General features: G+C 41.5%; 1 protein-coding gene across 3 annotated transcripts in view; it reads right to left on the bottom strand.

Annotated features, from left to right (window-relative positions):
- Positions 1-3,697: 3,697 nt before the first annotated feature.
- Positions 3,698-12,027, bottom strand: part of YIPF1 (Yip1 domain family member 1) — a 36,975-nt gene continuing 28,645 nt past the window's right edge. For all 3 annotated transcript variants that reach the window (XM_072820299.1, XM_072820298.1, XM_072820297.1), the window contains one exon: positions 3,698-4,252. The gene's annotated coding sequence lies outside the window, so the exon portion shown is untranslated. The remainder of the gene's footprint in view (positions 4,253-12,027) is intronic.

The raw sequence follows: 12,027 nt of genomic DNA on the forward strand, positions 1-12,027 counted from the left end.
TAGATTTCTCAGACACCCAGCTGCTGCTTCCCTCTGCTTCTTTCCACAAAAAAAATGCTGATACCATGCAAGTCTTTGAATGCCTAGTGGTTCCACATGCTTGAATTTTGGGGTTTGTGGTGATATCTTGTCACCCAGTATTGTTATAGATATTTTCCGTAGGTTTTTGGCTTTGCTATCCCAGATGCTCTGGTTTTGGTGTGTGTGTGTGTGTGTGTGTTTAAGATTTTATTTATTTATTCATGAGAGACACCGAGAGAGAGGCAGAGACACAGGCTAGGGTAGAAGCAGGCTCCCCAAAGGGAGACCAATGTGGGACTCAATCCCAGGAATCACACCCTGAGCCAAAGGCAGATGCTTGACCACTGAGCCACCCAGGCGTCCCCCAAATGCTCTGTATTTATGGAGGAATTTGGGGAGATTCAAAAATGCCATTGCCATATTCCCAGAATTATTTTCTCTTAAATCTTTTTCTTTTTTAAAGTAGGCTCCATGCCCACTGTGGAGCCCAATGAGGGGCTTGAACTCATGTCCCTAAGATCAAGAATCAGATGCTTAAATGACTGAGCCACCCAGGCACCCCTTAAATCTTTACATGATGCCAACCGGTGAAATCAAACTGACAATGGAAAAACCACCATCCATTAACTTTTCTAAAAGCAGAGGTTCCAAGATGTAATAATTATCTATCTAAAATAGTTATCTATCTATTCTGGTTTCATTCATGGTGGCCGTGTTCCCAGCCAAAGAGCATTTCCGAGCCTCTCTTGCAGTTAGGGATGAGCATGTGATACAGTTCTTATCAATAAGATAGAAGCACAAGTAAAACTGCTAATTTGATTACGCTATTGCTTTTTAGGGTTCTTTTACAGTTGAATACAATTCATAAGTACTTCACAGGGGTTCCAAGAGCAGGGGCTCCTAAAAGGCAGTGGGTTCATGCTGGTCAGTTCATGAAATTTTCACTGATATTTGGTAGGTGAGGAAGAAAATGAACAAGGTAATCAGCTTTTCAAAAAGCTAAACTTATTCAAGTTTTTAGTACTGACATTATGTTCTTCGAGATTACTTGACATTATAGTGTCCTGTCTTTTTATAAAATAATGGTGCTAATTTATGGTGCTGGTTGTGTTTAAAATCCTTACTAAAAGTTAAATCCTGACCTCTGTATTAAAGAATCTCTAAACATTTATTTTTATTTTTTTCTTAAGATTTTATTTTGTTTATTCATGAGAAACAGAGAGAGACAGAGACAGAGACAGAGACACAGGCAGAGGGAGAAGCAGGCTCCATGCAGGGAGCCTGACTCGGGACTCGATCCCGGGCCAAAGGCAGGTGCCAATCCACTGAGCCACCCAGGGATCCCCTAACATTTTTTTTTAAAACTTTGCTAGTTACACCACACTTACAAGTGCTCAGTAGTAACTAAATTCCCTTTCAAATGTGGATATTTATACGTACTTGGGGAAAACTCACTGCTTTCCTTCACTTTAACACTTACACTTCTGTGCCACGATATGTGGTTCTTCCACACCTAGACGCTAACTGCCTGGAGGTAGTGCAGAACCCAAAGGGTAATCACACAGCCTCCCACTTCAGATGTCAATTGCAAGTAGTTACCCATGATTTCTGTCCCACTTAAATACAAATTGGAGGTTCCCACAGCTCCCTTCCTGGGTTTCATAATCTGCTCACAGAATCCAGGAAAACTCACTTTTGCTGATTTATTACAAAGGATGTTTTAACGGATATAAATGAACAGCCAGTTGGAGAGATACATAGATGAGGTCTGGAAGGGTCCCAGTGCAGGAGCTTCTGTCGCTCTTGGAGTTGGGGGTATACCACCCTCCTGGCAAGTGGATATATTCACCAACCTGGAAGCTCTCTAAACCCCATTCTTTTTTTTTTTTTTAAGATTTTATTTATTTACTCATGAGAGACACAGAGAGAGAGAGAGGCAGAGACACAGGCAGAGGGAGAAGCAGGCTCCATGCAGGGAGCCCGACGTGGGACTCGATCCCAGGTCTCCAGGATCACACCCAGGGCTGAAGGCAGTGCTAAACTGCTGAGCCACCCAGGCTGCCCTCTAAACCCCATTCTCTTGGGATTTTTATGGAGGCTTCATCACATCAGCATGACTGATTATTACCTCTATTTCCAGCCCCTCACCTCTTTCCAGAGAATGGAGAGTGGGGCAGAAAGTTCCAACCTTCTAATCATGATGTGGTCTTCCTGGTGACCAGCCCCATCCAGAGCCCCACAAGAGTCACCTCATTAGAAAAATAAATAAATAAATAAAAATACTCCACTACCTAGGAAATTCCAAGAGATTTGGGAGCTCTGTCAGTATTACACAGGAAATAATAAGCGTCTTAGCAGCTCTGTCAGAAACTGTGGCAGAGGCCAATGATATATATATAATTTCACAATATACTTCTCTTCTTTATTGGAGAAAAATCCTGCCACTTTTGGTAAAAGAAGGGGAGGTAGCAGACAGCCTATACAGGGAATTGATGGGATCCACATGTGTAAGAATCACTGCCTTGAGCAGCAGGAATTAAGTATTAATGAAAGAGCACCAGGGTACCAGCACAGAGGGTGACTAGAAGGTACAGACACCAAGTTCTCTGAAGAGTCCTTGAAGGCAAAAGAAACATTTAACTGGAGAAGACTCAGGGGGCACAGAAGAGCTGTTTTTGAACATCTGAAGTCAACAAGGGGAAGAGAGCTCAGACTAGATCTGAGAGGCCCAGGGGTAGAGCTCAGACCAAGCAGTGAAAATTGCAGAGGCACACACACAAATTGTTGTTCCAGGAGGAGTTAACGGCCTTGGAGATTGATCATGTGACTGTGGGATCCAGGTCATCAGGGACTGTATCCATTCTGTTCACTGCTCCAGCCTCAACACCTAGAACAGTGATGAGCACTTAGTAGGTGCACAACCTCTATTTTTTACATAAATTAATAGGAGGGAGGATATCCTGCATTTGATGGGAAGTTTGCCAATATGACCTTAAGCTCATGGTAGCTTGAATTTGTGCACATCTTCCTTTTTTTGTGTGATCAGCCTTTTAAGTCCAAATGTGTCTTTGGAGCTATCTCAGAAATACACTGGAAATTCTTGTCCTGAAGAGGACAACAGAAACAGTAGGGAATCAGCAATCCTGAATTGCCAGAAGCCCAGCCTCCCAGATGATATGTATTTTTTTTTAATTTGTATTTATTTATGATAGTCACAGAGAGAGAGAGAGAGAGGCAGAGAGACAGGCAGAGGGAGAAGCAGGCTCCATGCACCGGGAGCCCGACATGGGACTCGATCCCGGGCCTCCAGGATCGTACCCTGGGCCAAAGGCAGGCGCTAAACCGCTGCGCCACCCAGGGATCCCTATATTTTGAATAAAAAGTATAACAAAGAATTTTTGAGGTGTCACTGGTTTCTCCCTTCAGTACACTCTAGCCAGGAATCATGTCACTTTGAAGAGGTACTCAAAGTGCCCTAAATTTTTTTCTAAAATCTGTGTGTCAAAATATGTTGTAAGTGATCATGTTCTTCCAACCCTCTGTTCCATACTTATAGGAGGAAAACCTCCAATGTCCATTTAACCCCCAACCCCGACAATTAGCATATTAAATAAATCAAGATTCACAACAGCTTCTAGCATACTAAAGATAAAACATCAAGGAAGAAATGCAGACAGACATTCTATGAGGTATTTATTTTGCAATAATTAGGTTCGGTTGCCCAGTGTCAAGTCACCAAAGACAAATTTTCAGGCTCCCAATGAATTCAAACCAAAGTCCATACATTTTGGCCACTGTAGGATGGCAAGCATTTGGAGAGAAGAGGACCATCCTAGAGGAACATCTGTACACAATTCAAAAGAAAGTCCTCCCAAGTTAGGATGGATCCACTCACACAGTAAGTAAGGGCAGACCTAACATGAAGCATGTCATATGACAGCGAGAGGCAAATGGAAGGCACAACTACCGCGTTCCCTTGTATTTTGTTCCAAATCAGTGTATATAGTTCTGATGATAACTGACAGGTGAGAAAGAAGAGCTGAAAGACACATGTACTGAATAACATTTGATTATTGTTTGTTAAATTAGGTGATTAGACTTCAGTGTGGCCCCTTTTAGATGCCAGAGGGTGGTGCCATCCCATCAGTTTTCCTGCTGGCTTGGTCATTCTGCTTTCCTGCAGTAGATGCCATGGCCGAAAGAACCACACTCCAAAAAATAGAAAAGAGAACTGAAAAACAAAAAGAATAACTTTAGGAAAAAGACTCCCCAACTCAGAAAGGAGCTAAACTGTAGGACAGGGTATTTGTATAGCTTCAATACCAGACAGCCTTGAGCCCTGATTTATGAGCTCTCAAGAAGACTTATTATTAGAGGGGAGATGACATATTTAAAAATTTTCCTCTATTTCTTTGGAAACCCACTGATTTTTCTCTGCCAGATCCCAGAGCTACCTTCACCCATCCTTCTTTCTCTCTCTTCTCTGTGACAGCTGTGTTAGGTGCTAGAGGAGGAATAAAGTAAATATGGAGGGACATAAAAAGATTTGAGAACAGGAGAGCTCTTGGTGGTTGTTGAAACATGAGGTTATGCAGGGGACAATGGCAGCATATGAGGCAGGACAAACAGATTAGGAAAGATCCTGGCAATCCCGGGAGTTTAGATTTTATCTTTTAGACAATCAGGAGTCAAAAAAGAAAAGAAAGTTTTTAAGTAGAGGAGTGATACAGTTTTGTAATTTTTCAAAAACCACTTTGGCTACACATAGGATGGACTGGAAGAAGGAAAAGAAAAGAGAGAAACCCATCAAGTTACTATCACAGTCCAAATGTAAGATGATTGGACCCTGAATACCGGGCATAGTACTGATAGGACACATCTGAGAAATATTTCAGTAGAAAAGACAAATCGTGCTGATAGATAATATGTGGAAGGTAAGAGGGAGGATTCTACATTGATGATGAGGTTTCTAGCTTGGGTGACTGGATAGATTTTTTAAGTAATCCAACAAATACTGATTAAGGACTCATGTGTCAGATGTGTCAGGTGCTGGGTAAGTGATGAATAAGGCACACATGGTCCCAACTCTCAAGAAACTTACCGTGTGGCAGTGGAAACTACATGGTAAACAAACACATAACATATTACTTACGTACCTACAATTGTAAGGTACTGTGAGACAGGATAATAAAGAATTAAACGTGATCTAAAGTCAGGAGCAGTGTGGATGGTAGTGCCACTCACTGAGACAGGAAAATATAAGGAGGGCCTGGTTGTGGGTGAGATGAGTTTAGTTTTGAAGATAATAAATTTGAGTCATCTGTTGGTACACCTAGTTGGGAATTTGCAATAGATGGGAATTTGGAAAGAGAGGCTAGAGATACAGTGAAATCCAGGTCGGGTTTTAAGAAATGTGCAGAGAGGCCATTTCCTAATAAATGGCCTTCACCCTAAGAGAATGTACCAGGCTGCCTTAGAAACCATCAGGAGATACATCACAAGTCGGAAGGTGGGGCTAATGCAGGGGCATCTGCCTATACCCGGCTCTAGAAAAGGGAAATTATGTCAGTAATGTATCTGTGAAAAGTGGTTGGAGAAGGGCGAACACTGTGATTTGCTGGGCTGGAAGAACTTAAAGTCCTGACTGGCCTTCTGGTAAACATTAGCTCAGGTTTCTGAAATGCTAAATAAAGGTAGGGACAAACAAGCCCACAGGGCAGACACTAAAGAGTTCATTTTCATAAACATGCTCTTTTCTCTCATCTCTCTGTTTGTTCCAAATTAATGTCAAGACCAGAGGAGCATTTGAAGACAGAAAATGCACTTGCCCTGCTGCCAATGATTAGTAGGTAGCATGGAAGACAGAGACTGGGGCTTCCTGGGACTCAGGCCAGAGGGTGGCAAGTAAGAAGAGATGGCCCTTTGTGCCAGACTCGGTCCATAATGCCACTATCAGCCAGGGAGAGCTCTCTAGCCTTTTCCCCACCTAGGACCCAATTCCTGGCCACTCCTGGCTCCCTACCTGGCCCCACTGCGGCAACAGCCTGCCCTGTGCCCCTTCGTGGTGGCAGCCCCTCACCCAAGCCTCTTTGGGGTGTTCTAATCCAAAGTTCCCAAAGTTAGGATTCTCTCTTGAATTCAGTAGGGCCTTCTAGTCTGTCTGATGCCTGCGATAGAAAATTGGGGTGTAAAATCAGGGAAGGTAAGGACTTATCTCCATTGTTCACCCCAATCACCCAGCAGACAGTAGCAAAGGGTGGGCTCTCAATCAATGAACAAATGAAAAGTGCCCAAGTAACCTGGCAAACAAACTAAACATATGTGTATGTGACACGTGTATCAACTGTCACTTGTGCAAAATCAAGCTTTCCCCCAGATGCCTGCTGGATGCTATGGTTATACTGGTAAATAAACTACCACTCTCAAGGAATTCTTAGTCTATGTCACAGTTAATAAAAGAACCCTTTTATTATGTATGCCCTTATGGAGGAACACACAAAGAGCTGTAGGAGAGCACAGAGTAGTAAGCCATCCAAACTTCCTCAAGGACAGGGTATCTGAAGTGGGTCCTCAAGACTAAATAGTGGGCTTCAAAGTAGACCAACCAAGGAAGGGAATTCCAGAACTTAAAAACCTTAAAAGGTTTTAAAGCAATATTTCCAGTAATTAATGGGAATGCTGTCACTGTGATTATTGGACTGTGGTGAGTTCCTGGATAAAACAATTAAGTACTTATGTGATAGTCCAAGTCTATCAGTGCTGGTACTGTTGAAAAGTGAGATCCTCTGTAGGTGAGAAAGGAGATACAGATAGAAGATAAAAGCAATTCTGAAAAAAATCTGCAGTGGTAAACAAGAATAGAAAGTATGAGTATGAACTCACAATGGATTTCCTTTAAAGAAAACAAATCAAGCACACAATACATGTATTTCCTGACTCTGAACAGTGGAAAGGCCTGTGAGCAACAACCAAGCCAACGGCAACAAAATGCCACCAACACCCAGATTGAGACCTGGTATTACTATATCCCCACTGAACAGAACCAAGACTCCTTCAAGAAATGATTCAGTCTGGGTCTGGGACAGGAAATGTTCAGAATGAGCCTAGAAAAACCTGGAAAATGCTGTTGTAACAGATAACAAGGTAGTTATCAGAGACTCTTAGGGCCATGCCAATAGGACTCGGGCCAGTTTGAAGAGGTTCCCATTAGCCAAAGAAGGGACAATTTCAGTATTGTTAAGTGTAATACTTGCAATGGACTGAAATTAACTGGTCATTGTTGCCGAGTGCTAGTTGACCAACTACTGTTTTGAAAATAGGTGAAAAAAAAAAAAAGAACAGAATTATTTATCCTGCTTTTCTGCAGAAACTATATCACTAGATAGCCAAATAGTAGATAAAAGGGGGAATTTTTTATGAAAGAAGTATTCTAATTAACAAAGAAGCAAAGATAGAATTGAAATATCACCATTTTGAAAATCCTAATGACTTAACAGATGTAGGCATGGCTTATTAATGGTCACTAGCATAAAAAAATAAGATAATTGTACATTATGAATCTAAGGCTGAAATAATTTAACACCACATATCAAGTAGCTTTGCCAAAGCCAATGAACCAACCAATGCTGAATCTGATCAAAATTTAGATACAACTGCCAGTTTGCAGAAAACAAAAGACAGAGAGCAACATGGTAAACGACACCATAGAGATATAATCGGCAAAATCCAGATAGTGAGAAACTATAGGATAAATGATTCTTCAACAAATATATGGTAAAGGGAAAGCGAGAAGGGGGAATGGAGTGGGAATCTATCGTTTACAGCATATTTCAGAGATACATCCAGAAACTGCAAGATGAAATTCAAACAATGAAGTATATACAATGCCTCAGAGAAATGGTGGAGACATTCCAGACCATGGCAATAAAGTGGATACCACAATAAAGTGAATCAAATGAACTTTTTGGTTTCCTAGGGCACATAAAAGTTATGTTTATACTATACTGTAGCCCATCAAGTATGCAATAGCATTATGTCTAAAAAATGTACATACTTTAATTAAGACATACTTTATTGCTGAAAAATGTTAGGCATCAACGGAGTTTCCAGCAAATCATAATCTTTTTGCTGGGGGAGGGTCTTGCCTCGATGTCGATGGCTGCTGATGGATGAGGGTGGTGGGTGTGAAGGCTAGGGTTGTGGCAATTTCTGATAAGAGAGAAATGAGGTTTGTCACATGAATTGATTCTTTTCATAAACAATTTCTTTGTGGCATTTTACCTGCAGCAGAACTTCTTTCAAAACTGGAGTCAATCCTCTCAGACCCTGCTGCTACTTTATCAACTAAGTTTATATGATATTACAAATCCTTTGCTGTGTCCTTTCAACAGTCTTCATGACATCTTCACCAGGAGTAGATTCCATCTCAAGACAACACCTTGCTCAAACATAAGAAGCAACTCCTCATTCGCTCAAGTTTTATCCTGAGATGGCAACCATGCAATCCCACCTTCAGGCTCCACTCTAGTTAGCTTGCTCTTTCCACCCCATTGGCAGTTACTTCCTCCCCTGAAGTCTTGAACCCCTTCAAAGTCATCCATGAGGGTTGGCTTTCAAAGTCCTACTCATGCTGATTTTTGACCTCTTGTCATGAATCATGAATGTTCTTCTAAAATGGTGAATCCTTTCTAGAAGGTTTTTAATTTACTTTGCCCAGATCCACCAGAGGAATCACTGTAGCAGCAATCACCTTATGAAATGTATTTCTTAAATAATACGTCTTGAAAGTCGAAATGACTCGCTGATGCATAGGCTGCAGAATGCTTGTTGCGTTGGCAGGCATGAAAACAGTCATCTCATACATCTCCATCAGAGCTCTTGGGTGACTGGATATACTGTACTGTCAATGAGCAGTAACATTTTGAAAGGAATCCTTTTTTCAGAGCAGGTCTTAACAGGGGGCTTAAAATATTCAGTAAACTATGTGGTAAACAGATATGCTGTTGTCCAGGCTTTGTTGTTCCATTTACAAAGCACAGAAAGCATAGATTTAGCATAATTCTTAAGGGTCCTAGGATTTTATGGATAGTAATGGAGCACTGGCTTCACGTTGAAATCACCATCTGCATTATTAGCCCCTAACAAGAGACTCAGCCCATCCTCTGAATCTTTGAAGGCAGGCACGGACTTCTCCTCTCTAGCTATGGAAGTGCTAGTTGACATCTTCTTCAACTATAAGGCTGTTTCATCTATACTGAAAATCTGTTGTTTAGTGCAGCCACCTTCATTAATGATCTGAGCTAGATCTTCTGGATAATCTGTTGCAGCTTCTACACCAGCACTTGCTGGTTCACCTTGTACTTCTATGTTATGGAGACGGCCTCTTTCCTTAAAATTTAGGAACCCAACTCTGCTAGCTTCCAACTTCTCTGCTGCAGCTTCCTCACCGCTCTCAGGCTTCACAGAATTGATGAGAATTAGGGCCTTGCTCTGGGTCAGGTTTTGGGTTAAGAGGATGTTGTGGCTGTTTTGATCTTCTATTTCAGACCACTCACACTTTCTCTACATCAGCAGTAAGGCTGTTTTACTTTCTTATCACCTGTGTGTTCACTGGAGTAGCATTCTTAATTTCCTGCAAGAACTTTTCCTTTGATTCACAACTTGGCTATGTGTTTGGTGCAAGAGGCCTAGCTTTGAGTCTATCTTGGCTTTCAGTATGCCTTCCTCATTAAGCTTAGTCATTTCTAGCTTTTGATTCAAAGTGAAAGACATGTGGCTTTTTTTATTTGAACACTCAGAGGTCATTGTTGGGTTATTCCTTGGCCTAATTTCAGTATTATTATGTCTTTAATAGGGAAGACCAAGAAGAGGGAGAGAGATGGGGGAATGGCTGGTCAGTGGAGCGATCAGAACACACATAACCTTTATTGATTAAGTTTACCATCTTAAATGGGTACAGATTGTAGTGCCCCAGACAATTACAATAGTAACAACAAAGATCAGTGATCACAGATCACCATATCAAAAATCATAATAATGGAAAAGTTTAAAATACTGCCAGAATTACCAAAATATGACACAGAGACACAGAGTGAGCAAGCACTTTTGAAAAAAAGGATACCGACAGACTTGGCTCGATGTAGGACTACTAGAGACCTTCAATCTGTAAAAAACACAATCAACTGTGAAGCTCAATAAGCAAAACTCAATAAAATGAAGTCTGCCTATATTAAATAGTTACAATTTTTTTAGATGTGACTATGGTATTGTGATCATGTTTTTAAAAGTGTCTTTTATAGATGCATAATTTAAATATTTATGGGTCAAATAATAGGATGTTTTAGACATGTTTCAAAATAATATAGGGGAATAGATGGGTGTATGGGTGAAATAAAGTTGACCATGAGTTGACAACTGTGCAAAGTAAGAAAAGGGTACAGAGAGATTCATTCTACTCCTCACTCTACTTTTGTCTATGTGTAAAGACTTTCCACTAAATAAGTTTTAAAAAGAATAAAAAGTTATTGTATTGCCCCACTCTCCACCCCAAGTTTCCCAATTTACTTCAAAGACAGAAAACCAAGAAGAAAACTGACAGAGAAACAGCACAGAAAATGGAAATGGGTGGCCTGAGCAGGGAAACGGCAGACATGGTGTAGACAAGAAGAAGGCGCTGGTGAAAAGCAGTGTTAGCCATGTGGGAAGTCATACAGTCCAGATGCTGTGTTAAAGAGGATTATAGCATTGAGTTAAGACTGATTTCAGAATAAAAGAACTGATGTGTATAAACGTAGTAAAAGGGTTTGTAGCCTTGGTTCATAAAATGAACTATTAGCGTGAGTGAAAGGATAATTGTACATAAGCCCTGTGTATCAAATCAGGAGGGTTTTTTAATTACAAAGGAATCTCCTAAAGCCCTTTGCTCATCTCTTATTAAAGCCCTATCACAGTGGAGTATAATAACCTGCTGGCCACCCTCCTCCAGACAGCCCCACTTGTCACCGCTCCTGGGAAGGCAGCCCCGCTCTGAATGCGGTCTTTCAGATACTCCATCCCACAAGCCAAAGAAAGACTCTCAGGGTACAGTTTCTAGGCTTCCCCAGGGTCTTAGCTCAGAGAAGAAATGGCACTGGCCCTCAGATGATAAATTAATTTTTAAAAAATGAAGGAAAAGAGGGAAGAAGAAAGCTGGATATTCTAATATCTCAGTGTAGTTTCCCTGATCACAAGTAATTGGAGGCTCCTCTATGATCCTGAGTTTCCAGGGAGAGAAGGGTGACTGTTCCCCCAGTAATCCATGCCAGGCTAAGCCCTCCAATGTGCAGATTTACATGAGGAAGGTTATCTGCAAGATTAGAAGCCATTCTTTTTCAGTGAAAGCTAGGAGCCCGGAGATTACAGCAGAAGGCACAGGCAGCTCATAAATCTGCAGTGCCTGGGGCTCTGGACAGCCCTCTCATTGGTAAAGCGATTGACGCTTCTGCCAGGGAAGCTCCAAAGAAACTGTTCATCACTATCTCATTTGGAAACTTGACACCCAAATGGAGATACTGACACCCAAGCTTATAGATCTGAGCAAAGCCCAAAGATGTCAAATCTGTATAAATCAGGATGGGAGGTCTGTAAAGGCCCTGAGGACTAGGCTTTTCTCAAATGCCAGCTTGTGACTCTCTGAAGGTTTACAGCACCTGGGACATTGGCCTGGAGCCTTCATAACAAAATATAAGGAAGGAACTCAAAGTCATAATGCAGGAACAGGCTACAAGAGCCCCTCACCAGGTCCATGTCAGGTATTCTCAGTGAACTGGGACATTGGCCTGGAGCCTTCATAACAAAATATAAGGAAGGAACTCAAGTCATAATGCAGGAACAGGCTATAAGAGCCCCTCACCAGGTCCATGTCAGGTATTCTCAGTGAAGGCAGACAGACCCAAGCAACTGTTGCCACTGTGGTCTCTAACTCTGTCTTCCAGCTGGGCTCAGATTTTCTAGTTCTCAGTGATGTAA

The sequence above is a fragment of the Canis lupus genome, chromosome 3, assembly GCF_048164855.1.
Source record: "Canis lupus baileyi chromosome 3, mCanLup2.hap1, whole genome shotgun sequence".
Taxonomy (NCBI): domain Eukaryota; kingdom Metazoa; phylum Chordata; class Mammalia; order Carnivora; family Canidae; genus Canis; species Canis lupus.